The following is a 26,153-nucleotide window of genomic DNA, read 5'->3' on the forward strand; positions in this document are numbered from 1 at the left end:
TTAAGTAATTTCTTTTAGTCCATTCATCACAAAATTTACATACAATGTAAAGGGTAATAGGTATTTTCAAATTATGTCAAAAACTGAAAAATGTCAAAAATAGAGATATGAGGTATGTATGTGTGTGTGTATATATATGTGTGTGTGTGTGTGTGTATAAATATATATATATATAAATATATATATATATATATATATATATATACACACACATATATGTATGTATGTATATATACAAATGTCATAATATTAGTATTACTGTTATTTCATTACCCCTTTGGCATTTACACCAAAACGCAATGGAAAATATGACACCCAATTAATATGCATACTTGCTGTGAGCCAAAAAAAAAGCTAGCCAAATGTCAGCCAAAACCAAAATAAACTTTTTTTTCTGTCATGCTGGCAAAACTGGAAATTCATCCCCGTCCACATGTATTCAGCCTATCAGTAATAAGAACATCAAACATACACTTGAGACACACAAGCTGATTAAAGGCAAAAGAATGAACGATTGACAGGCTGAATGACAGCAAAAAAGGTATGTTCAGAATCTCTTGGCTTGTTTTATAGTATTGGGGTTGGTAACTGCAACCTGTAGTGCAGATTTTGTGCATGTTCCGCTGAAAAATAAATTACAGAGACCATTAAGAGTGTCTGTTGGCTCCTGATGGCATCTGACAGTCTCTAAATGGTATTCTGTGTTTTCCTGATGGGTTGATATCACAGTGTAAAGGACTCTAAAGGTTACTGGCTTTTTAGGTTAAAACTCCAGTTTAGTTTTTACAGTGTGTATAAAAATTACTCATTAGAAAAACAGAAAACCAGCCCAACCCGAGACCTCTAGCGGTGTTTATCAGGACGCTCACAAAACTACTCAGATGAAGCGCTTTGTTTCATCTTTTAAAATGTTGTTGTTTCTTAAATAATTTTTAAAAATATTTGGAACACAATCATATATTTCTTTAATATTGCATTTGATGCTTTCCTAATAGGATCTAAAGGTGTCCTACACTTTTACTAGATGAACTAGATGGTTCTTCAAGGGTTCTTTAGTATAAAAAATGGTTCTGTACAGAACCATGATCACTCAAAGAACCCTTTGCATGGTTAAAGGGTTCTTTGCATCGTGAACGGGTTCTTCAGATGGATGGAGAATGTGCTGTGGATGGATCTACTGTAACAACCCTGACTATAACAATAGAAGAACCCTTTTTGGGTTGAATTTAATGATGGAAAGGGTTCTTTAAATGTTCATGGTTCTATATAGATATAACTTTACTAAAGAACCCTTGAAGAACCATCATTTTAAGTGTGTACACCTAGTGAAACTAGTGGGCTCTAGTTGTAACAGTTAAGCCAGTTCCTGTTAGATAGCACAACCAGGTGTTAATTCTCATGGTCCTTATAGTCTTTTTCCAGCAGGGTGGGTTTTATGGTGACTCAAGTTCATTTATTTTTATCCCTGGACATTTGCTGTCTCTCTTTTCCTTCTCTCCCCCTTTCTTTCTCCTTTCCCTCTCTTCTTCCACCACCTTGCTGCTGGACTGAACACAGTAAACACAGCGGCAGCAGCGGCAGCAGCGTCTGTCTGTGTGAGCTCGTCCTGCTGCTGCTGCTCCTCGATGCATTGAATGAAAATATTTTTGGTGTCGTATGAAAATATATGCTGACGTACCAGATCATGTGGGCTTTTTCGTCGCAGATCTCCCATGCATGCACAGCCACTTGCTTTTTTATTTTTTCCCCCCTCTACGCTTGTCTTTAGGATCCGCCACAAATCTTTAGGATTACAAATGTTGTTTTACGGGGCGCTGCTGCTGCTTTCTTGAAAAAAGCTCAAAAAGCGCCGTTTTCGGGGGGAAAGAAAAAGATTTGTTGGTGCTGTTTAATCTCAATCTTTCCACCAAAGCAACAGACTCCTTTTTTAGGCAGGTAAGGATCTAATTCATTTCTGTTGATGTGTTTTTTTTTGCCCTTCTTACTTCACTGTCGTTTTGTCAGCATTAAGCCGAAGTTCAGTTCAGCGCCCGGTTTCACTTCAACAACCTTGTGTTTTTATTTTTCGTTATTTATGTTCACTTTGCCAGTTTAAAGACGACTTTTACCCCTTGCTCGACGTGTGTGGGGGACGTGGCTCCTTACAAGCTCGAAATAACACTTAGCACAGCTGCGAAAATAAACTTTGAGCCGGTCTGTAGGTGTAGCAGCCCTGTAACTAAGAGGGGCACTGGCTGGCTAGCTAGCCGGCTAACGTAGCATTAGCATTAACGCACAGTTGTCATGGCATTCGGTTAGCCGCGCTAGCTAGCCGTCGTATTTTCGGACCGTCCGCCAGATTTCGGCTCTAAAGCTGTATTTGTCGGGGCTGAACGGCGTCGAGCCGGCTGTGTTTACCTGGTGACATTTCCCCGAGGACTTTCATGCTGTTGTCATGTCGTGCTATTTAAGATAAGGCCTTCAGAAAGTGCTTGTACGGCAGTCTGGGAGGTTTAGCTGACTGCTAACTAACAGCAGTATCAGTATCAGTACAGACCAAGTGTCCTTAAACTTGGCTAGGGGAAAAGAGCTGGAGGTGGATGTCTACACTGGAGCTCTGTAGCACGACTTTAAAGCATCAGTTCGTATCCGTTTCGCGATTTTCTGTGATTTTCGCGAGTTCGTGTCACTTCTGCTGGCATGAAAGGGGGAATCCACCGATTTTGACAACAATTCTACATAATTAAGTTGTTAAGATGTAAACAAAGTCATTCAGAGTCAGAATTGTTCACGGTGCTGGTGATAGGAACCAGATGTCTGATGCCTCTGAATGCCCTTTCAGAGAAAGCTATTACATTAAATAGTTAAAATATATGTCCAACATATTGTTTTATGATAGTTTTATGAGACGGTTTTGGTTTGAAGTGTATTTGAAGTCATTAATTGTAATTCATTCATGGCGGAGGGGCACTCATAGGGCGTTATAAGGCAAAGTAGTCCCTAAAGAAAACTTATTTTTTTCAGGTTTGCCCCTATTTTACCATCATCAACATCTCATGTAAAATGTAAAACCTCAGGAGGCACTGGTGGTTTTTGATAGTAAATAAAATGGCTATATTTGTGACATTGTGACCCCCTGGTTCCTATCACCACCACTGTAAAGAAATCTGAGCGGGTAAATTTCTCCACAGTGAACCACTTCATGTCAAGCCACTCTGAATGACTTTGTTTACATCTGAAGGACTGAATTATTCAGAAATTTTGATGACTTCCCTTTTACGATGGGGTAAAAAGTGGGCAGAGTGGTTTATGCCACCCACCCACCCATCCATCAGTCCATCCGTCGCCCTCCTCCCTCCTGTTGCCTTTGAATCTGCTTTATGTCAGTTTGGTATGAGAATATAATCTTCATAATTTTACAGTTATCATAAAGGCTTCCACATTTACAACCTAATAATCCTCCTCCGTCTCTCAGTGCGCCGCACTTGACACTCTGACCTGTTTCATTGGCCTTCAAACCAGCGTGACGCCACAACTGCCCATGTGCTGTGTAATTTTGCGCACAATCCAAGAGGTAGGCCATTAAAGTGGCATGAAATGGTTTGTAATTGTGAGCAGGAAGGTTAGTTTTCTTCCGCCAGTTAATGAATTCTGTTGCTTGGGTGTTCTTCTGCCGTTCTCAAGTGTTCTTCAGTTTGCCTCTTAACCAAAATGTCTTAAATTGAGTGGTTATTTCCTTCAATAGCAAACGTTTAATGTTTCAGAAAAGTGATGGTCTTTCCCATCTTTCACTCCTGTACATAATATACGGTAGTATAAAATTGTGCAAATGCCATAATGTAGCCTTTTAGTAAATGATTAGTGTAAAGAGACGGAAACCAGCCTCTATATGCCAATATTTTCTGAATGGTGTTGGCCGCTGGGATGACACCTGAGCATTTTAACCAATTGGCAGCAGGTAAATATGAGATAAATCAAATGAAGCCATTTTCTGTGGTTCAGTTGTCCAGTGCAGTCTGTAGAGAAAGTGGACAGTGATACAGTTCTTGTTATTTTATTCCGAAATCCAGTCACTATAAAGTTTAATTGCAGAGTATTGGTTGAGGAGATCTGTCTATATTGATGGAGTTGCAATCTGAGTCTAGGTTTTACCTGTGCTCAGAAAGGGCCTATAAACTTCATAGGCTCTCATCTAAATGGGCTTTACCCAAAGAAACTTCTGCCTTCAGGAAATCTTACTAAGAAATGTGAGTCTGCCTCCCTGACGAAGGAATTTTGTGAGTCTTTGTGAAGTGAGAGAAACGTGTACTGTATCTTTGGCCTTTACTCGGACTGTAATATCAGGCCCGTTTGATATTGATTTTGTTTTGTTTTGAGAAGCGTTGAGTGAGCTTTCCTTTGTGTTGTTTGTATTGAAGCAAGGTTTTTTTTTTTTTGGTCTTTCATTTTTTTTGAAGGTGGAGAGGGGTTTGGGTCAGATTTCTGTTCCAGCATGAAAAAGAGCATTCATCTGTATCTCGTTTGAATTGCCAGCTTGCATAATTCCGTTGTTTACATACTGCAGAGCGTTTCAGGATGATTGTGCAAGTGAGGCTGAGCTGCCAGAAAGTGCAAGTCATGTGTAGCACATAAACTTTACTTCTCCAAGACTCTAAACCATTACAGAGCATGCCTGGTGGAGCACTGGCCATGTTTTTCATGCTTATAATTATCAGATCCTGGCCTGTACGTGGCATTGAGTGGTCCTCACGCAATTAGCGAAGGGGCACTGAAGAGGAAATGTGCAAAAAGTCTTGGTTAAGAAGGTGCAGGGATCTTTTTCCTAGACCTAAAATGACAGGAAAAAAATATCCAAACGAAAGGATTGTTTGAAGTAATGTGGTAATATTGCTGTAATATGTCATCTGGGCTGTATTCATAAAACGTCTGAAAGTTGGAATGCTGATCTAGGACCTCTTATTTCAGATTACGTTACTGACAAGGACAGGAGGAGTTCTGATCTGGAATCTCATCTGTATTGAAGCGTTATGAGTAGGGTCCCTGGTCTGGTTAGAGTAAGGACTTCAGATTGTAAGTTTTGTACAGAATCCATGTAGGAAGGAAATGTTTACATGCCATATTTTGTGACCTACATCTTGAACTACATTGTAACTAGCACAGCCACACTAAAATAAGTGCCAGAAAGGGTTCTTTGGAGGCTTCTTTGAGGAACCTTTCAATGGATTCTTCTTTAAAGATCCATTTCATGCTTAATGAGATGTGTGAGTGTAAAAAAAGGTGTGACATTTAAAGAACTTCCAGATAATGTAAAGAATATAAGAAAAAACATAAGAAAAGGAGTTTTAATCTAGAAACATATGTCCAAGCCAGAGAGCCGTTTATGAGTCTTCATTTTCAGCAGTAGATCACACTAAGTTTTGTTTTCTTTTCCTCTGTCCTTTCTGAGATACGTCTAAAGCTGGGCCTTGCGCTACTTTAAGTGAGTTTTGAGACACTGGCTTCATACAAACAATTAACGAATTATACGTCTGTTTGTTTATTTGTTTCTCCGTCTTCTTCTTCGTCTTCTTCTTATTATTATCTCTCTCTCTCTCTCTCTCTCTCTCTCTCTCTCTCTCTCTCGCTATCTTTCTCTCCTTTCCTCCCTCCCCCGGGTGTGAGATATTTGCTGTACAGTGTGTTGCCAGAATCGTAGTTTGGAGTTGCAGCCTGCCAACCGGAGAGGACGTAGAGCCAGAACGCCTCCTCCAAAAATCTCTCACTCCGGTCAAGGCGAAGCAGAGGCAGGCCGCCCCACCCTGCTCACAGGGGCTCCACATCTCATGGGTTTACTTCAAATATGCCTACAGTGAAACCTTTAGCTGAGCTTTGATCCAGGGCTGTCACGATAAGTCATGTAAACTTGATTACTCGGTTTAAAAAAAGGAATCATTGATTTTAAAAAATGTCCTGGTGAATCAACAGTGCTCAGTCGGCAGTTTGCATGATGGGAATTGATGATGAAATTCTTGGCTGAAATCAAAACTCAAGGCAGTGAATACCTTTGGCACCGTCATTCATAATTTCTTGCCACTTCAAAAACTTTGTCTACAGGTGGTGTTGCCATGCTAGCTGGAACTTTCTCTTTTTGTTTCTGTTGTTTTCTGTAAATCGAGGAGGACGTCATGTTTTCAAGTGATATCATTACTGTAGGGGAGAAGCTCTTGGGTGTTGTACTTCTTCATGATATTCAATATGAACAGAGATCATAAATTGCTTGAAACTGTGATATATTTCTACATAATTTCACTATTTAGCTCAGAAGAGTGAAGAGAACAAACAGCTTTGTTTTTTGGTCAAAGTGTTTGGCCTTTTTTTTCTCTTACTCCCTAAATAAAATGGAATCATACTTTGGTGCAAACATAATAATAATGCGTATTTTAAATTCTCCTACTGATCTTTCGTACTGTAAGAAACAGAGCCTGAAGGGCGCAGCTGTTTAAAAGATATTTTATTAGATTATATTTGAATTAAGTCTTTTTAAAGGCTTCATGTTTTATCTTTGTCCAATAAAGTTTTTTAGTGGCAGCTCTGCTTTAGATCCTGGAAGTATTTGGGCCGGCAGGACCGGAGACGGTGAACGAGAAGCCCAGATTGGAACAAACTGCAAATTCCGAAGCCATAATGCGTGGGAACAATGGGCACATAGGTTAATCCTCTTATGCTATTGCTGAACAAACGACAGTGTGGCGAAGGCACCTGTTACTGACTTGCCCCAGTCCAAGATTCCCTGTTAGAGGGACCTCGACACACTGATCTTTGATCCTGCCCAAAAGGAGGAGAGATAGATGGCATTCCTAATAGACAAGCCTCCAATCCAGCTCTATTCAGAACCTGCGCTTTAAAGAAAAAACATCCTGGTTCTAAAGCCCAGTTTACCGTCATCTGATGAACAAGGACAGTGTAGTTTTTAGAAGTTTTAAAGAATAGCATCACTAAAATTGAGTGTCCACACTGAAGTGACGGTTGCAAAATAATGTATTTTACAAAACGGTCTCTAAACCTTCAGAATCACCCAGTAATGTTGAAAAGATTTTCAGTTCCATCACTTTGGGAGTTCTAGATGGCAACAGTTCATATACGACAGTCAGTATTAGCCTATTTGTCACCTGATTTATCTAGTTTCTGTCCTTTAATCAGTACCTCTCATGTGATTGGTTATGGACAATACTGGGAATATTACCCCTCAGAGTGGTCAGCTTAAAGAAACGACGTCTCCTTGTTCTCAATGTTACCTCAACTAACCTGATGGAACGTCATCCATTGTGGAGAAAACAAGCCATCGCCATTTCATTCTAGTGTTAGAGTTGGCCCATTAGCTTATTCAAGACAGCCTCTGTTAGTCCAGCATGGTGACCATTCGCGCTAATGCTTTTCTTCAGTCCAGTGCACCAGTTTACCGTGTTTGTGTAATATGATAGGTTTACTTCTTCACTTCAATTAAGCAAACATACATTCCTCAACTCCTATGGATATTTAATATCGAAATGAGTTCGAATTTTCTTTGCTAGTTTCCTTCCTTTCAGTCTTCCTCATTTCAGTATAAAGGTTATGGACAATACTGCTGATAGCAAATTGCTGCTTGCCTTGTTGTTCAACCTAAAGAAGCAAAAGCAGAAACAGAATTGTGGAGTTTGGAGTGGCCTTTGGGTTTTCATACATTTGCACAGTCGGGGTGTCAGTTTTAACCTTTGTCAGGAGCCGAAGGCAGAAGACACCAAACGCCTTTCTAAACTTCTCTCATGTTATACTAGCTGACTTTTATCTGTCATATTCCATCGCCAGCGTCCATCGTTCAAAAATTAAAGACTTCACACTGATCAAACTGCCTTTTAAAACCTTCTAAAAGCACCTCGTCTTCATCAGATGGGTATGAGCTTAAGAATGATCCACCATAAAGGGCTCACCAAGTGTGGTCCACTTAATCGCTCCCTGAATCACTCACTGAATCACTCAATAGCCATTTCAGATTAAATGTAGCCGAGGACCATAGAAATCTCAAGGTCTCTGGGCTGTCAGGCTAGCCTCTGCAACTTTATGCTGGCTGTTACTGCAGCAGAAGGTAACACCACTTGTCCCACTGCCATTGGCCACAGACAAGGCCATGAGGTCAGGCTAGATAAAGGCCACTTTTACAGTCCACAACAGCTGAACTGTAGAGGGCTGTTAGGTTTCCACCTCAGGGTGTGTTCTCTCTGCTGCAGTGTCTTAAAGTAAAGGCTCTTCTTTTCTCACCCTGCCTCTGCTGTAATGTGAGGATGGTGCACACACTTAGTGAAGCGATGTGTGACTCCATGCAGGTCCATAAAACGGGTTGTAAATCCAAGCAGCTGGAAACTTGTTTGAAACCTAGAATTTACCCTCATTAGCTTATCACTTGAATAAAGTCATTTTCCCCGCTTTTAAACAGCAAAGCTTACCAGAGTGAGAGGATTGAGAGAGTTAAACAGAAAACAAGTTTTTATTACACGCTGCCTGATGACATCAGGAGTCTCCTCAGGGTGATGAGTGACGATGGCATCTGAAGAGGGAAATCCCCGTTATCCCGTGGACATGTTTACCAAGGTGTTGGGCTACTTTGTAAGATGTTTAGATGGAGCTAAATCAGTGCTGGGTGATGTATATCTCGTCTGTACCAGTAGTTATTGCAGTGGTGATTGATAAGAAAAAAAACATGGTTAACTGCAAGGTATTTTTAGTTTTGAAAGGTTTTCCTTTAGCGTGGAGTACCAGTGCCAGTATTGTCATAATACCAGAATTTTTAAATTGATACAATGCTTGATACAGAACGATATTGTGCAAAAAAAGCTAAAAACAACTCATTACTGTGTGAACATTAAATGTTTTTTGGCTTGAACACCGAAAATATTTACATTCTTATAGCTTGATTCAGTCTCTTTTATCTTCAAATGCAGGCAAATTACAAAATACAGCTTTTTTTAAATAAATAAATGAAAGTGTTAATGTTAGAGTATTGATTTTTTAAGAAATGCAGTGGTAAAACAAGGAAAATGGAAAATGTCATGAATATTATCAATTACAACCCTACACTAAGCTAAATACAGTGTATGTGGAGTTTGTGATGTTTCTGACCACTACTGTGACTGTGATTTAATTTGTGTTTATCTTGTATATATATATATATATATATATATATATATATATACATATACACAGCAGTAAGCTGTAATAAAAATTCTAACTCCTGCAGTGTGAGAATTACACACTTTTCAAGTTGTGATTTCAATATAAAAGTGATTAATCTTTCAGTCCTATCAATGATTATGACTGCTGTTTTTTTTTTTTTACTGCGTCCCAATCATGACACCTTCCAGAGTTCATGCTCTCATTCGTCTATGGAAAGGGTACACAAGCCTGGTTTTGGAGTGTCCCTGCTATAACACACCTGATCCAACCAGTCACCTAATCAACAAGCCCCTTCTGTGTTGTGTGGCTGTGTGAGAGAAGGTAAAAGGCTAAAATGTGTGGCGCAGGAGTGCTCCAGGACCAAGGCTGGTAACCTCTGAGCTATGGTAACCCAGTGGTAGGGGATGCCCAGCATTCCCTGAAGCTATCCTGGTTTGACCATCCCAAAATTTCGCCTTGTTCCAGCCATGGTTACTGTTTCAAACTCCCCGCATTGCCAAAGTTTCAGAATGACTGGCTGAGCCGTCATTGTTTCTTTGCATTTTTATGCATAATATCTGATCTCTTGTCACCAGCCCCCACAGCTCAGGGGAGGAAGGTGATTGGGTCACCTAAAAAATGTGTGGGGTAAAATGGCTCCCTATGGCACTCTGGGACAAAGTGAAAGCATGTCAGTATCAGGGTGGTCGAATCAGGCTAATGTCAAGCATATGTAGTGATTCATTATGCAAACAGCTGAGTTTCCAAGATCATCTTCGCTGGCCGGTATATTTAGATAGCCTTATTTCTGAATGTAATGAAGATCCAGTTTTATTTTCTCAGTGTTGGGGAGTCTTGGACAAGATATAGCAAGTTCAGTACTTTTTCAGTGCTACAACATGGTGAACAGCTCTCTCACTTTGGGTATTTTCAGGTCTTTTGCTGAATAGGCAAATCTTACACTGATGTATTTTGCTTATAGCCAAATCATGGTATGCATAGTTGGACTGAAATAGGCAGACTGTTTAACATTTCAGGACTTTTGTGTTGATAAAAGCTGGATTCAGAAATTAGAGATATTAGTTAAGCTGTAAGAATTTGAATAATTAAGCAGACAGTAAGTGTTTTTACATTTTTGCCACAGTATCATTTTAATATCGAAGACTGTGATCCTTGGTATCGATGTCAGAGTCAAAATTTTGGTATAGTCACAACCGTAGTTGGGTCAGACTAGTGATTCATTAAGTAAACAATATAGATTTAGCTTCCAAGATGAAGCCCTCTTCAGCATTTGTAGGGTTATTACTGAATGAAGTGAAAGCCCAGTTTCATTGTCCATTCATTTGTAGTATTGTACATCCTAATTGGTTTGTTCGAGTAAAGGAGCATGTCCTTGATGACTCACATAGGTTTTGTTCATGAGAGCTCAGTAAAGGCCTGATCTGCTGTTGCATTACAGACAAATGGTAACTATATTAATGAAAAAGCATGTGAATTTCAGGGTGGTCATGCTAGGCTAGCAATTCATCCTGTAAACAATACACATTTAGTTCCCCAAAATGCACTTTCCTTCCGCTGTAATATTCAGTATCTTTGTGTGTTGCCAAAGTCACTGCTGACTCACATGTTTGGTTGATCAAAGATCAGTAAAGGCCCATTTTGGTGTTATGGCTGAATGCTGTATGAAGTGATTCAGGGTAGTTGGCTCAGGCAAGTGATTTACTTTGTAATCAATAAACATTTAAGCTGCATTAGAAATCACTCCCTATCAGAGAAACAGTGCACCATGTAGTGTGTCAGCTGTTTTGTAGTAGTGTTTGAATGAATGCTATACATTTTTCAGTGGTTCCATGATCATTCTCCAGTCGGGTCACTGCATATCAGATCATATTAGTGTTGCACCAATACTGTATCGTTTCGGCCTTTAATACTGACACTGAAGCAAATGGTGTGGGATTATTTCGGGTTTTGACACAAGCAGTACTCAAAAATATTTTTTGCAAAATCTGTAATGCCAGTGTTTCGAGGGGAGGCGCAACCAGCAAGGATTTTTATATGTCATATTTAATGACGTTTTAAAGATAAACGCTACCAAAGAGCTCAGCAACATTTGGCAGCTCTGAAACCATTCATATGTGAAGTCATCCAACCTGTAACTGCCATGCATTCAAGCATAGTATGTTTTATTTGTGACACAGAACACTGCTTTTACCAAATCAAAACATTTAGGTTCGCTTATTCCATTTGCATCATCCTGTGTTAAAAAAACAGGCTCTAATTCATTTTACTTGACCTTTTTTCAACCTCTCTTCATCCCTTAGACTCCCTCACACTTTCTAAAAAAATAGTACTGCACTGTCACAGTACCCCTCTTGTAACCAGAGTGGTTTCCTCAATGGTACATCTCAGTACCTTTGGGCAGAGAACATAATTGTACCATAATCCATTGAAATTATATTTTTTAAGCTGTATTGACTCCACACACCCCGTCTCGCCTCCAGGCTTTTTATTTTATTGTTCTGTTTTAAAACATTTGGTTATGAAAAGGTGCAAATATGTACTTTTCACTTGGAAAAACTTATTTAAAGTTCACAGTTGGACCTTAAAACCACTGTTGGACCTTTTGAGGGAACATTTACACTGTTTGTACCTTGATGAACAAGAACACAGAACAAGAGCACAGAACCTTTATTTCTGACAGTGTAGAGCACTTTTGTAACTGCCTTGCATATGTAAAAGACTACTGTTCTGATTGGTTGCCTTGTATTGTTCTGGTTTTTGTCTTGTTTGAAAACAACTCCAGGTTGAAACACTCCTTGTAACTTCAGACTGAATGGGCGGAGCTAAACTGCTATAGGCTAAATAGGTGGATGTTTGCCAATGCATAGGATTCATATGACATCTCAAAAACAATGAATTTAAAATGGGTTGTTTTTGCAACTTATATATGTATATATATGTACAGGGTGATTTATAAAGATTCATCTGATTTCAAAATTTATTTCACTTGTAAATCATTACAGAACAATGCAGTAAACTGTAAATGCTTTAAGGGAGCATAAAGTTTATTATGTATTTACAATATGACCTCCTCCAGCTTCACGGACAACATCAACGCGATAATCAAACTCATCCCATATTCGAATGAGCATGTCGGGTGTCGCTGTACTCACAGCTCTTTGGATGCGATTTCCACGATCATCCAGTGTTGTTGGGAGTGGTGGCACATAAACAGAATCCTTAACGTATCCCCACAGTCTGGTGATGCTGGTGACCTTTTTCTTGGAACTGTTGGTACCAACGTCAAATGTTCTGAGCTGTTGGAGGTTCACCGCCATACTGACACCCAGAAACTCTATGACCCCCTCTTTTGATTGGTTCCTAGGCGCCTCACGGTTGTAAAAATATTGCGCTTTGAAATCAGATGAATCTTGTTGAATCACTCTGTGTATATGTAGTTAGTGAGTTCATAAGTGCACCACTCTGAACAAAGCAGTAGTTTCGAAGGTGAGCTCCTCTTCAGCCTTTCAAATGTTAATTCTAAATGAAGGGAAGGCCACAGTTTCCTCATCCTCTGAGTTTTGGTGTGCCATCATTGGTTTACCTGTGTAAAGCAGCACACCATTGCTGACTCACAAGGGCTTCATTAGCGAGTGCTCGATAAAGGCCCGTTTTGCTGCCGGGCTATAGCCGGATGGTGCCTATATGAAGTGCTGCATCACTGCTGACTGCACTGGGCTCAATCCTTGCTCGGTAAAGCGCTGCATCATTCGCTGTGGTTTGTCATTCAAATAACCTTGCCAAATCTGAGCAGCCCGCTGCCATACCACACGTTTCCCAGGTAACAGCCTTCTAGTTTTTTTTGGCAAACACAAAAGCGTAGTAGTCTCAGGGCCTGTCTAAGGGAGGACACACACATACACACGCGCACGCACACCCTCCTCTACTGCTGACATTTTTCTCCCGTCTCAGATTCCAGAGAGCTGCTGGACCAGAGACAGAGAGATAGTCTAACGAGAGGGAAAAGAGAAAGAGGAAGAAAGAGGGAGGGAGAGAGAAACTCTGTGGGTAACTGAAAGAGACTGGCATCAGTGGACAGAGAAAGAAGAGAAAAGAAGGGAAAAGAGAGAGAGAGAGAGAGAGAGAGAGAGAGAGAAGCAGGAGCGCTACGGGAGGCCGTCCCCTGGGGAGAAGCCCCGCCCAGTCCAGGAAGAAGTTCAGTGAGTATAGAATACCTTTTTTTTTTTTTCATTTTTTTTGCCCTATGCTTTAATTTCATTGGCTGATTTTGTCTTGAAGGCGGGGCTTGCAGGGAATTAGGGTCCATAGCAGCAGCAGCAACGGTCAAGTGTGGCTATGCTTCTTATGGAAATACCAGCTGCTAAACACATGAGCTAGTGTGCTACGGCAGTAAACCGCACACACACACACACAAACGCGTACACACCAGCCTAACAGGGATCACATGCTGTGTGCTTGTGTGCGTCAATGAATGAATGAATGAGTGAATGAATGAATGAATGAATGAATGAATGAATTATCAAGCTTTTAGGCTGGCCTATTCTCATGCTAGGCAGTGCAGAACCCGTCCACAAATAGACTGGCTAAGCCTGTTCATCATACTGGGGGTCTAATTTGGATTCCCCAGCATGAGTTCATCACTCTCATTAGAAATGTTTGCCCTGTAGTCGCTCCACTGGGTCTGCGCACGCTTCTTCCGCGCCCCAGCCTCAATCTGTGTGCACTGGGCTGTTCACTCTTTTGCTATAGCTGGTGTGGGAGAGGAGCAAAATGCATAATTGAGGTTGTGTGTGTGTGTGTGCATGTGTGAGATACTCGTTGTCTTGTGTGTATGTGACTGTCTCAGAGCACCAGTTCTCACTCCAGATGAGTCCAACTAAATTAATCTTCTCATCTGCATGAACACACACACAGTGCTGAGCCTGCCTCAGTTTCTCAAAACAGCCTCAGTACAACAGAAGGATGCCAGTAATCTGATATTAGTTCGTGTATCGCATAGCGGCTGTTGAGGAGGGAGTTATACTAATGTAAAAGTGAATTATCTGTGTGTTTTTGTCCCATGATATGAATTTTAGTTCACCAGTCATGAATTTATATGAGCGATTCCATTTCTTTGCAGCCAAATTGGCCGATTTTTAACCCAAATCTCACAGTATGGGATGCATGAACATATGAACCACTCAAGCATGTAGGGCTGAAAGAGTAATTGTTTTAAACATTAAAATCGCAATTTGAAAAAGGCAAAAGCTGCAATTTTATCATATAGAATATCTTAGCCAGTTTTCCTTGAAGTCCCAGTAGTTACTGAATAATAAGGCTTAGTATGTATTAAGCCTGGGATTTTTAGGGGTTAAACTAACAACACAGAGATACGTGAAAGAGCTGTAAATGAGTCAGAGCAATCGGAATCAACCAAACGTGCTGTGTACATGACAGCACACTTACAACTGTCAGTCTAGCACAATGGTTTCCACTCAGGTCCTCAGGTCCCCCCCAGATGGTCCACATTTTCCCTTCATCCCTGTGTCTTGTGATTTAGGTTAGAGTAAAAGTGTGGACCATTTTGGGGCCCTCAGGACCACATAGAGAACCACTGGTCTTGCACACTGTGTTTAGCTTTCTAGCCTCAGGCCAGAAAATGCAGACCTCAATTCACAGAACGATAATGGCAAAGAACATATTTTTTAATAATAAAGTTGGACCCAACACACACTAGTTGCTTGACAGACTTGAGGGTGAGTGAAAATGGTGTTGAATCTCTCAAAAACTGGAGTTTTCCATCCTATTAGGTTAAGTGCAGAATGTATCATTAATCAGTGCAGTTTTTGGTTCTGCGACAGTGGAGTTTTTCAGACAATAGCACCGATTCTGCAACAAGACCACATCCATTTCCACACACAGCATGTTTACAGAATGTTTGTTGACAAGCTGTTTTGACAGTTCTTAGCTAAGACCTTGAGAACTGAATGGGTGCTGGCTTTATGCTTTATGGGTGTGTGGGAAAGCCTTAGAAACAGGAAAGTAGCATGTGAGTTCTTGTGTATCACGTGTATCGTGATATTGATAATACCATGATGTTGCTTATCAGTTTTAGCCACTTAGTTAATAGTTAATAAATATTATATCAGTGATATAATGCTTTTAACATAGTGGTGTTCTTGTTGACAGGTGGTTTGCTTTTGGCTTTTCAGTTCTATTTTGTGCACTTCATCATGGTGTCCAGGAACTGACAGTAAATAGATATTAGGGTTATTTTCTATATATCTGGTTTGTATATGGTTAATGTTTACAGCAATGAGTGAGGTTCCCTTTTCTTGTCATTTTAAAACATGAAAATGGAGCTAAACAGCCCAATCTAGGTTTATAAGGCATTTGTTTAGTGTAGAGTAGCAGTTCTTAGGAATTCAGTGGCCTTAAATGTATTAATGCAAACTTAGCTTTATTGATCTGATACTGTATATACTGTGATATGTTCTGGAAATATTGTGATACTGAATTTCACCAATATCGCCGATCCCTACTTTAAAGACTTTCATATTGAACTACTGTGCACTGTAGTCGCAGTATGTTGTAGATTTGGTCAGCTGAGACAGAATGTTTGCCTACAGTGAAACGTCTGATGCTTTTTCATTCTGTGCATGGATAAACTGGTGGGTGGGTGTTCGTGAGCTGTCTTGCATGAAGGATGTATTTGAAAATTTGAAAAAAGTGAAAACTGAGCTAGGGGCATCCATTTCTTATCTGTCCATTTTCATCAAGGCACCTGTAAGGAATTGCCAGAACAGCTCAGCTGGTGCTGCAGTACTAGCTCAGAGTTTACTGAAAGAGAGCACAGTCACTGTACATGAGATATTGCTAAATTCTGACCTTGTAACGTTGTTGACCGAAAGGCTGAAAAGCCTTCAGTCTAGTGAGCGCATTTCAATAGAGGTGAAATATGTACCAGAAAGGGAACAGTGCTATTCAAGACGTGACTTTTTGTGTTGGTGTGAATGCACTATACGGTTACTGACCTGCTCTCTGTATCCGTCAGAGGAGTCAGTTCCTTTGGAGTCAATATTGAGCTTGGCTGCGGATGAAATTCCTGTGCTGCTAATGCGCTGTAATAAATCTGGTTGGATGAGGAGGCGGGGGTGGACTCCTCTTGAGCGTGTTTATTTGTTCTGTGGAGTGTCAGAGAGGGTCAGCCCTCTGCTCTTATTGGCTGTGATGTGGAGCGTTTGCATTAAACCTGGGCTCAAGCAGATCGAAAACCCGAGCGTCATGTAACACAGAAAACAGAGAAAATATACAAAAAAACCTTTTGCTTTGCTTTATTTCTCCCCATATTTTCAATGAATTTGTTGATTTGCTCATTTATTCATTCACTTATTCGTGCAGTTATTAATATTAACTCCCAGGACCTGTGAGTGGGTCCATGCTTCGGTTCCTAATGACTACACAATTTTTGTTGTAGTTAATGAATAACTTTAGTAGTTAATAGAGTGGTTTCTGTATCAATTATAACAGTTACTGGATCATTTATAGTAGTTACTGAATGGTTTGTAATAGTTAATGATAGTTTGTAGCAGGTACTGGATAACTTATAGCAAATACTGGATCATTAATAGTAGTTAGTGGATAAATTATAGCAGTTACTGGATCATTTGCAGCAGTTACTGGATCATTTGCAGCAGTTACTGGATCATTTGCAGCAGTTACTGGGTCTTTTATAGCAGTTACTAGATCATTTGTAGCAGTTCCTGGATCATTTGTAGCAGTTCCTGGATCATTTGTAGCAGTTCCTGGATCATTTGTAGCAGTTACTGAATAGTGTAGTAATTACCTGATCATTTATAAAAGTTTTTAAAAGAAAAACACAGTGGTTATGGAATAATTATGGAATTATAATTAATTATGGATTATGGAATAAATATGGATGATAGAATAGTTTGTAGCAGTTACTGAAAAGTGTTCAGTAGTTAGTGGATAGTATATGGTAATTACTGTATTTCTAGTAGTTGCGCAATAATATAATAATTTAGTAGATACTGACTAAATTAATGGTAGTTGAAGAATTATGTTTAGCAGTTACTGGATAACTGATAGTAGTTATTGAATAGTGGATAATTAATAGCATTTATTGAATAATTCATAGTTACTGAATAATTTATAGGTACTAATAAATGTTTAGTAGTTACTGGATAATTCATAGTAGATATCTGAAAATATATAATAGTTACTGGACGACACATAGTAGTTACTGAATAATTTATAATTGATACTGAATGGTTTATAGTGGATTCTAAATGTTATATGTTAGTTACTGGATAATTTGTAGTAGTTACTGAATCATTTGTGCTAAATAATAAGTTTAATAACTGAACAATAAGCCTAGTGTTTAAGGGATTTAATGTCTAATTTAAAGTGTTTTAAGTTTTTCCTGTACGGTAGTTATTCAGAGTTGCCTGACATGGACAAAATACTTGTATTGCGATTATGTTGCTATTGAAATATGCCAGACATTAAATGTTTAATTGCTACCCTGTCTGGCACTAAAGGTTCCCTAAAGAACCATTTATGTAAATGAGATGTATGAGTATGAAGAACCTCCACATTATGACAAAGTTCTTAGAAGAACCTTCACACATCTCATTCACAAAAGTAGTTCCATAGAAAGGTTCTTTAGGGGGGAAAATGGTTCTTCTGTGGCACCTCTTAAACTTGATTTGTCACTGTGTATTGCTGAGATGCATGTATAAAAGTTCAAGTACTAAGTGCCTTAGACTCTCCCTGCTGTTTTAGGCCTTCCTGCAGGCAAGCTAGTTAGTCAGAATGGCTCAAAATGGTGTCTGTATTTGAGAAAAATATCACATGGTGCCCTGTTTTTCCTCTACGGTAGTTATTCACAGTTGCCTGACGTGCACAAAATACTTGTATTGCGATTATGTTGCTATTGAAATATGCCAGACATTACATTAAAAACACATGGTTAATAAATTATTGCGAAAACAGTTAACAATATATTGCAGTCTTAGTTGCTGTCTGTGAAAACTGGAGCACCCAGAAGTCTAAAATAGTGACTGTTGCGTTTGGCTTATGTACCAGTTTCACATTTTGTAAACATTTGTGCCCTCAGTGTTGCGTCATCTCTGCCAGTCGCAGGTCAGAGGTTCAGTCAGCCAGTCGATTGTCACAGGCAGACAGATAGGACATAGTGGCCCGTGAGGAGTTTCATAAAGCTATGACCTTCTTTAGGGTGATGTAAGGTTCTCTTTCGCTGCATGACCCACTTTAGCTGAGCAACCCTGGGAGGAAGATTGCACACCCAGGCAGGGTTATAAACTAAACGCTGATCCAAAATCTGTCAGAACTGTCTGCGAAACCTCGTTGCCAAAGAGCCGGCTATTTATTGTTAATGCTTTAATATGAAGGTCCAGGTGAGATGTTTTTTAAAAAGGCATTAAAAGTAGTTTTAGGTCTATGTGAGTTTCAGTTCAGCTGGGATTCTCTGTAATTACCCATAATATCTTTTTTTTTCAGGTCTGAAAATTGTATATAGGCTGCAAGTTTTAGAGATTATATCACTGGCCTGTTGAGTGCAGTCACGGTGGGACAGTGCTCTGGCAGAGGGAGGCTTTTTTTTTATTTAATATTACAGATATATGAGGCAAAAACTGATCCTAGTTCAGAACTCTTACCGAATGTAGTTTTGGACTAAAGCTGCACTGTCACTGTGGGAATTCTCCGTTGTAAATCTTCAGTCCAGGATGGTTTTCGGTGTCTGAAGAGCTCACTCCTGCAGTCCCATGTGCAGTATCAAACAACAGTCAGAGCAGTAATATTAGATCAGCCTTGAATATTCTATTACACATCCTATATATTGTAGCCATGATGTGTCATTTGGCTGATCAAATTAACAGATTTTATGGTTTAAGGATTTATTGGTATCTGTGAAAATGTTGTAATAAACATGTAGTGTGAGAGTCAATCACTTGTAAGGACTTTGCGTTTGGTTTAAGTTAGCAGTCACCTGTTGTTCACTTTCATTACAGAAATATGAGATCAGCGGCTACGTTTAAACACAAACTACCTCCTTGATTAAAACAAAAGCTTGTAAAATGCATCCAAACCTTTAGCATGAGCAAAACGTGTTATAACATTAAATAAAAAAAAACCTGTATAATTTAATTGTTGATTCATTCAGAATGGTTTGATGAGATGTGTCGTTCTATAGAAACTTACCAACTTAATTTCTTTACACTTGTAATGAGAGAACAGAGGCCTCATTCATAAAACACACTTCACTTTCATTCTAAGTTTGTTCTCAGGTTCTCAGCATTTGTGTACAGCTGATATATTAAAAAGTAATGGTGCGGATCACAAACCCTGATGCCTGTAGCGCTCAGACTGCCATTCGTATGTCAGGTTGGGAACTTGTGATCATCCACCTACATTTTCAAGTCAAATTCTCTTTTATCTAAAATGCTGCATGAATTTTCACATACAATCATTTTAAGGTCTTGTTTCCTCAAAGAGGCAACTGGGGTTGTGAACTCTGCAACACAAATATAGCCATTTTATTTACTATTTACTAAAGGGACCAGTGAACCTACACGTCTTCTGAATTTTATATGTAATGTAAAGATGATAATGATAAAATAGTGGTAAATTTGACACAAGCAAGTTTTCTTTGGGGACCGTTTTGCCTTACAACACCCTGAATGTACCCCTCCTCTACAAATCACATTTAAAAAATACATTTTAAGGATAAACTGTAATCTTAAAACTATTAGCAGTAGTTTGTCTTAAAAATATTAACAATGACTTTTTAAGTATTTCATGTAATATTTTTCTTTAAGAGAATTTCAGAGGCATTAAACTCCTCAGATGTCTTATCACCACCACTGTGAACAGTTAACTCTGTAAGTCTCTCTGGAGCAGAGCATTTCACATCAGACCACCCTGAACGGCTTTGTTTATTTCGTAAAAAACTTAACTACACAGAAAAAAATATTAAAAATCATTGGAATGTAAAAAGTTACCGCTTAAAAATCCTGCTTAGGGCCCCAAAAGGTTATAACAGTTATAATAGTCAGTAAAACACTGTTTAACTAAATCTACTGGAATCTGTGTAATGTTTGCATATAATTATAGGGAACAATATTTATAGTCTTTAAAATTAGTTTTGGGGACAACATTTTCACTTTTCTCAGGCCCTCCTTAGTATGAACTTATAATTGATTAGTAAGTTTACAGTGAGGAGAAGCTCCCTCATTTATGTTCCATCAGACTATTTACAGTGCCACATATATGGAAGATCCTGCCTCAAGGTAAACAAACCGTACTATTTTGGGGGCTTATTTTCTTGATTAAGGAATACTAACATATGTATCTTTTTGTTTCCCCATTTTAATAACATTCCATGTTAATTGAACCACACTAATCATAATGCTTTAAATGGTGAATGCTGGTATTTACAATACACTGAATAAATTTTGCCCTATGCTGATTTACTACATGAGTGAACATAATAACAAAATAGCAACAGATTTTTGATTTCAGAATGTGACCATGTGGAGCTACCACCGCAGTGGGTGGTCGGCTGCCAGTTTTAGCTTTCAAACAGATTTTTAAAACACAAGAGTATCAAAAAGAGGCTATTACTACTGAAGTATCAAGATCTATCTTGTAGAAAAAATAAACAATAAAGAAGCGTTGGTAATAGAAAACCTCAAATTGGTGGAGTTTGCCTGCATGTGGCCCTGGATGTGGTTTTGGAGTTGATGGTGAGAACATTTCTCATTTAGACCCCCCCCCCATTTCACTTCTCACTAATCCTAATGCGTCATTCAGACAGATCCAGCTGTGGCTGGAGTATTCGTGACTTGCGTGTATGTGTGTTGTTTGCAGGGTTGTAGGACTGCTTGTTCCAAGTGGTGTCCATTTATTCTTTACTTCGGCTGTCATGCCTTATGATGCTGAATACAGTCCTTCACCAGTCCAGAGTCAGTCCTGCATCTCCACTGTACAATATATAATATATATTTATACATATATCTTACTTTTAGTAAAGTTCTGTCATTTTGGGCATCAAAGTGATGGCTGAAAAAAAGCTAATTGACACAATTTTCCCCTCTCACCAAATGCAGTCAGTCAGCCAAGACATGTTTGGTATGTGAAGTTTGAGTTTGCGCTGGAGCTTAAAGGTGATAGGAGCTCAGAAATAATGGAAGTTGCTGAGACCGATTTGTGACTCGACTCGGACTCAAGAGTTAAGATTCATGAAATTTCTGCCTGAGAAGAAACGCACAAAACTAATTAAATAGTACCACCAGCCTTTAAGCGGTAAATGAAGAAAAACATTTCATTTGCAACCTTATTTGTTTGACTTTGCCTATTAGTTTTGCCACAGTCACGTGCTGTCGTTACTGTAGTCCCCTCTCCTGCAGCTCTAAGCAGTGTCATGTTCAATAAGGCTTAAAATAATGAGCCTTTCATTAAAGAGAATCCTCAAACTCAAAGTCTCGACTTGAATTCGCACCTAAGAAATTCGTGACTCGCATGAATTGACTTGTGAACGTCTCTGCTTGGATCCTGTCAATTAGCAGTGTGGAAACGGCGTGTCTAAATCACAAAACACTCGCCTAAAAATGTGTTGAGTTGTTAAGAAATCTCAAATAGACTCGGTCCTGTTGCTGCTGATAGTGTATGACACATTAATCTCTGTAAAAAATGTGTAAAAATACATGATACAGCTCAAAAACTGTAGTAGAAGCTATTTAGAAGTCGGAATTTTCTCTCTACTAGGGATGTTAATGATTAACCAATTAAGAGTTAAACGTATACATAAATGTTTGACCAATGCATTCAGTTAAAAAGTGAATTTAATTTTCAATAAACAGCTGATATTTGAATAGGCAGGTTTTGAATTGCGAGAGTTGTTCTGGTAGCCCTACTTAACGTTGCACAACTCTGGGTTTTCTGGAATCGACGCCGACTCTTGGCTCCTGCTGCTGGAGTCAATCCTCAACTTCACTTAATTTTAACTGATAGTGTCGGAGCCGTTGATACAGGGATAAAGCAGAGACAATCACATGAAAGCATGACGTTTGAGCAGCTAATCATGTGAAACAAGGGGAGGATAAACCAAAGAAGGAAAAAGATATCAAATGATTTAAATATGTAGAAAGTAAAGCATTTATAATGGTAAAAAAGCAGCTTTGTTACTAATACCAGGCTTAGATCAATCTAGTCAGCTGGGTAAGCAAGAAATACTGAGTTGTGAGCCAGAGCCTTGGATCAGAAATGCTGAGAATGTTAAACTGTAGTTTGAACTGTATCTTATAAAAACGCTAAATGAGTATCCGATCACCAGCAATACACTACAATATAAATTTACATAATTTTGACAGCTTCTTGTAGTCATTGTTAAAAAATGAGCTTCTACTTTAGATCAACTAGCAAGATTTGATCCCCCTTAAAATCCTGCTTAGTCTAGAAAAGTCTAGAGCTGGCCCTGGCCTAAAGCCTTGTTTAAATAAACGCAGTGCTGTGTTGTGTTTTCATTGGTCAGATCTGTGATTTTAGGCTTGTCGGTTAGCAGTTAATCGCTAACTAATAACAGTCAGTTGTCGGTCACAGGAATTTGGGAATCTGCATCCCTTGTCCATACATTGGTTCATTTTGTCCTTGTGAAAGTGAAGCCTGGTCAGTGCTTTGTACATCCCCATGTGTCTGCATGTGTATGCGTGTGTTTTACAGCTGGACATCTGTATCAGTTAGTACAGCTGTTTTTTTTCTTTCTCCCTCATGTAGAATGCTTCCACGCATTTACTGAGCAATCCAGCCCAGGCTGCTCTGACCACACATTCGCACTGTCCATTATACGTTCATCAACACGGCTGACCGGTGGACGGACGCACGCAGCGGAGCGGAGCCGTGCTGTTCTGATCATGCAGCCTGTAGGTGGCGATGTTCCTAAATTGCGGGAAGCATCTTTAAACGCCCTGACCATCCGCCGAGCGCTGGCTCAAACGTATATACACAGACGCCTCCGTGTTTATTATTCCTATCCCTTTATTCCACAGTCAGCAGCGCCCACAGCTTCTCTCCTTTTCTCTTTTCTCCATTCTCTCTCTCCCCGTCTGTCTTTTTCTCCTGCTGTTGTTTAGAGTCACTACAAACAGCGCTCCGCCCCGGTGTAAACAGATCGATACCGCATGTGCGTCCATGGGGGGAGAGCGAGGGAGAGGGAGAGGGAGAGGGAGAAGGAAAGAAGACGAAAGAATGAGGGAGTCAGGCGTTTTCCACATCTCCGCTTAAACAGGCTGTACAGAGTGTGCAGCCAAACTATTTGCCGCTTGGCCGGCTGTACGGATCTCAAACCTGCTTAATGCAGAGCCTCGTGGCCTCGCGCCAGACGCTCATATAGAGTAGTCTACACACGCAGCATGAGCAACCAGACGTGAATCAGCAAACTTTTGTTTCGACTGAAGGTTTCAGTTTATTCTTCATAAAACTAATAGTTCCAGACTGAACATCTGATGGGCCGAGTTGCTTTTGAAGCCAGTATAAAAGACTTGATATATGCTCACAGAGGGCCAATTGAATTCTGTATTAATGCACCGAGTTATTAAAAACAATGCACACGAGGTCTCCGCCTAGTTTTGTTGAATTGATTTTAGGGGCATAAATCTCTCACAATGCAATTAAATTATGATTCATTTCAAAAACAATTTAGTTCAATTTGAAATCTCAGATTTCTCAATGCCATTATTTTATACACATGCGCGCACACACACACACACACACACACACACACACACACACATCGGAACAAAACCTCATATCTTTATTTTTGTCATTTTCAGTTTTTGTCATAATTTGAAAATGCCTGTTGTCCATTACATTGTGTGTAAATTTCATGATGAACGGACCGAGAAACAGCCCAAAATGACTAGGCTATATACATACATGTGTATCTGCGTGTGTATATATATATATATGCAGATAGACATGACTGGAGAAGGTACTGTATTTAAATAGCAATGTAATATGTAATATTAAACAAAATTAGATTTTTAGAGTGAGTTTTGTTTTGGCCAACAAATAAGCACATACCTTTTGGAATATTATTATAATCAATTCTAAAATTCTAGAATCATAACAGTTGAGTCACCACTTCCAAATTGGTACATCACGATGCGCTGGTGCATTCTTCCCCCTGAATTGAGGGACTGATTTGTAGAATAGAACTCCTGTACTGTTTTATCTTGGAGCTACATGGATATAATACGTGGATGTTATTCTGGATGCTTGGAGTTTCTGTGTGAATCTTAAACACTGTCTCATCTGCAGTGGCTAATCAATCAGATCAATAATCAACGCTAAGCTCATCTTGAGTGGCTTTCGCTTCTGAGCCTGAAGAGGACAGCCATCCAATCACACTTGAGGCTTGCTGGTGGTTACCAAGGCAACTACTTGAGTGTCCTGTTCTGTGCTGGAGTCCTTCTCCTCGGGGGTTTCACCCCAAATCTGCCATTAGACTCTGATTATTCTAATGAGGCTCCGTTACTGAGCAGAAAATCCAAACGGCAGCACCAGGCTCTGGCTCTGCCTGGACCGCACGGTTACACTACTGCCCTCACACTCACCTATGGGGTTACAGCATTACACTATTACAGCACTGTTACACTACTGCCCTCACATTAACCTGTAGTGTTACAGCATTACACTGTTACAGCACTGTTACACCACTGCCCTCACATTCACCTGTAGTGTTACAGCATTACACTGTTACAGCGCTGTTACACCACTGCCCTCACATTCACCTGTAGTGTTACAGGATTACACTTCTTACAGCACCATTGAACTACTGTTCATCACATTCACTGATAGAGTTACAGAATTACACTATTATTACAGCACCGTTACACTGCTAACTTCACTCTCACTTTCAGCAATACAGCATTACAGCATTATACCAGAATGGGAACTCTTAGGGCTCATTTGATTTTGAGTTCAGTTTTATTTCATACACTCATCATACTTATTGTATTAAACCAATGCAGATATTACACTAGTAGTCTTAAGTGTTTAGTGTTTGGTTGTAAACAACACAGTTAAGGTCTTGAAGTGCCAAAAGGAAAATTATTCAGTCCTTGAATAGACACAGCCAAGTGAAGTCTCCCCGTTGATTAGGCCATCATGAGCTGGATAGAAGGCCGTACACAGCCACATAACTGCAAACATATTTTGACTGGGAAATCGACCAATGACATTTTGATTTACATCAGGTAGGAGTGATACTGAAAGAAAAACTCACTCCAGACCCAGATGCATCACTGACAGCTGTATGTTACCTTTAAGTTTTAGTTTGTTTAAAATAAAAGCCGCTGTTCTATGCCAGGTTTTCACTGTAAAGAGTCATTGTAAGACCTTAACATATAAAGTAAAATGGATATGGAATGTTTCAGACATTCATGATGTACTTAGAACTGCTATTATAGGTTCACATGCTCCACCACTAGCTTGGCGCTAGTATAACATCCCATAGGGGCGCTAGCAGAAATTAGCATTATCATAGGAGTGGTGTTTGGCAGTAAATTTAAAAGTGAATCAAAAGAAACATATTAACAGTGTTGCAATACTGTAGTGTTCCAGTATTACAGCATTACAAAACTACACCATTACAGTGTAACACCACTTTAGCATAATAGTATTACAGCCTTACAGTACTACAGCACCACATTACAGCATTACGATGCTACAACACTACAGCATTCCAATGCCACAACATAACAGTACAGTATTACAACACAACAATGTTATGGCATTACAATCCTACGTCACTACATTAAAGTATTACAGAATTTCAACACAACAATTACATTAGTGTTACAACAACGTTACAGCATTACCACATTACAGTATTACAGCAATACAACACATTACAAGACTACATTACGTAAGCAACGACTTTGACAGCTGTAGGAGACGCTTAAGCC

The 26,153-nt window shown here is 39.5% G+C and overlaps 1 protein-coding gene across 2 annotated transcripts in view; it reads left to right on the forward strand.

Moving 5' to 3' along the window:
* The first annotated feature begins 1,488 nt into the window (after positions 1-1,488).
* The window catches only part of LOC118812121 (zinc fingers and homeoboxes protein 2), a 39,814-nt gene continuing 15,149 nt past the window's right edge, over positions 1,489-26,153 (forward strand). Inside the window, exons 1-2 of one of the 2 annotated variants that reach the window (XM_036576862.1) lie at positions 1,489-1,935; positions 13,117-13,364. The gene's annotated coding sequence lies outside the window, so the exon portion shown is untranslated. The remainder of the gene's footprint in view (positions 1,936-13,116; positions 13,365-26,153) is intronic. The other variant, XM_036576861.1, reaches the window with a different exon arrangement.

The sequence above is a fragment of the Colossoma macropomum genome, unplaced genomic scaffold (assembly GCF_904425465.1).
Source record: "Colossoma macropomum unplaced genomic scaffold, Colossoma_macropomum, whole genome shotgun sequence".
Lineage (NCBI taxonomy): Eukaryota > Metazoa > Chordata > Actinopteri > Characiformes > Serrasalmidae > Colossoma > Colossoma macropomum.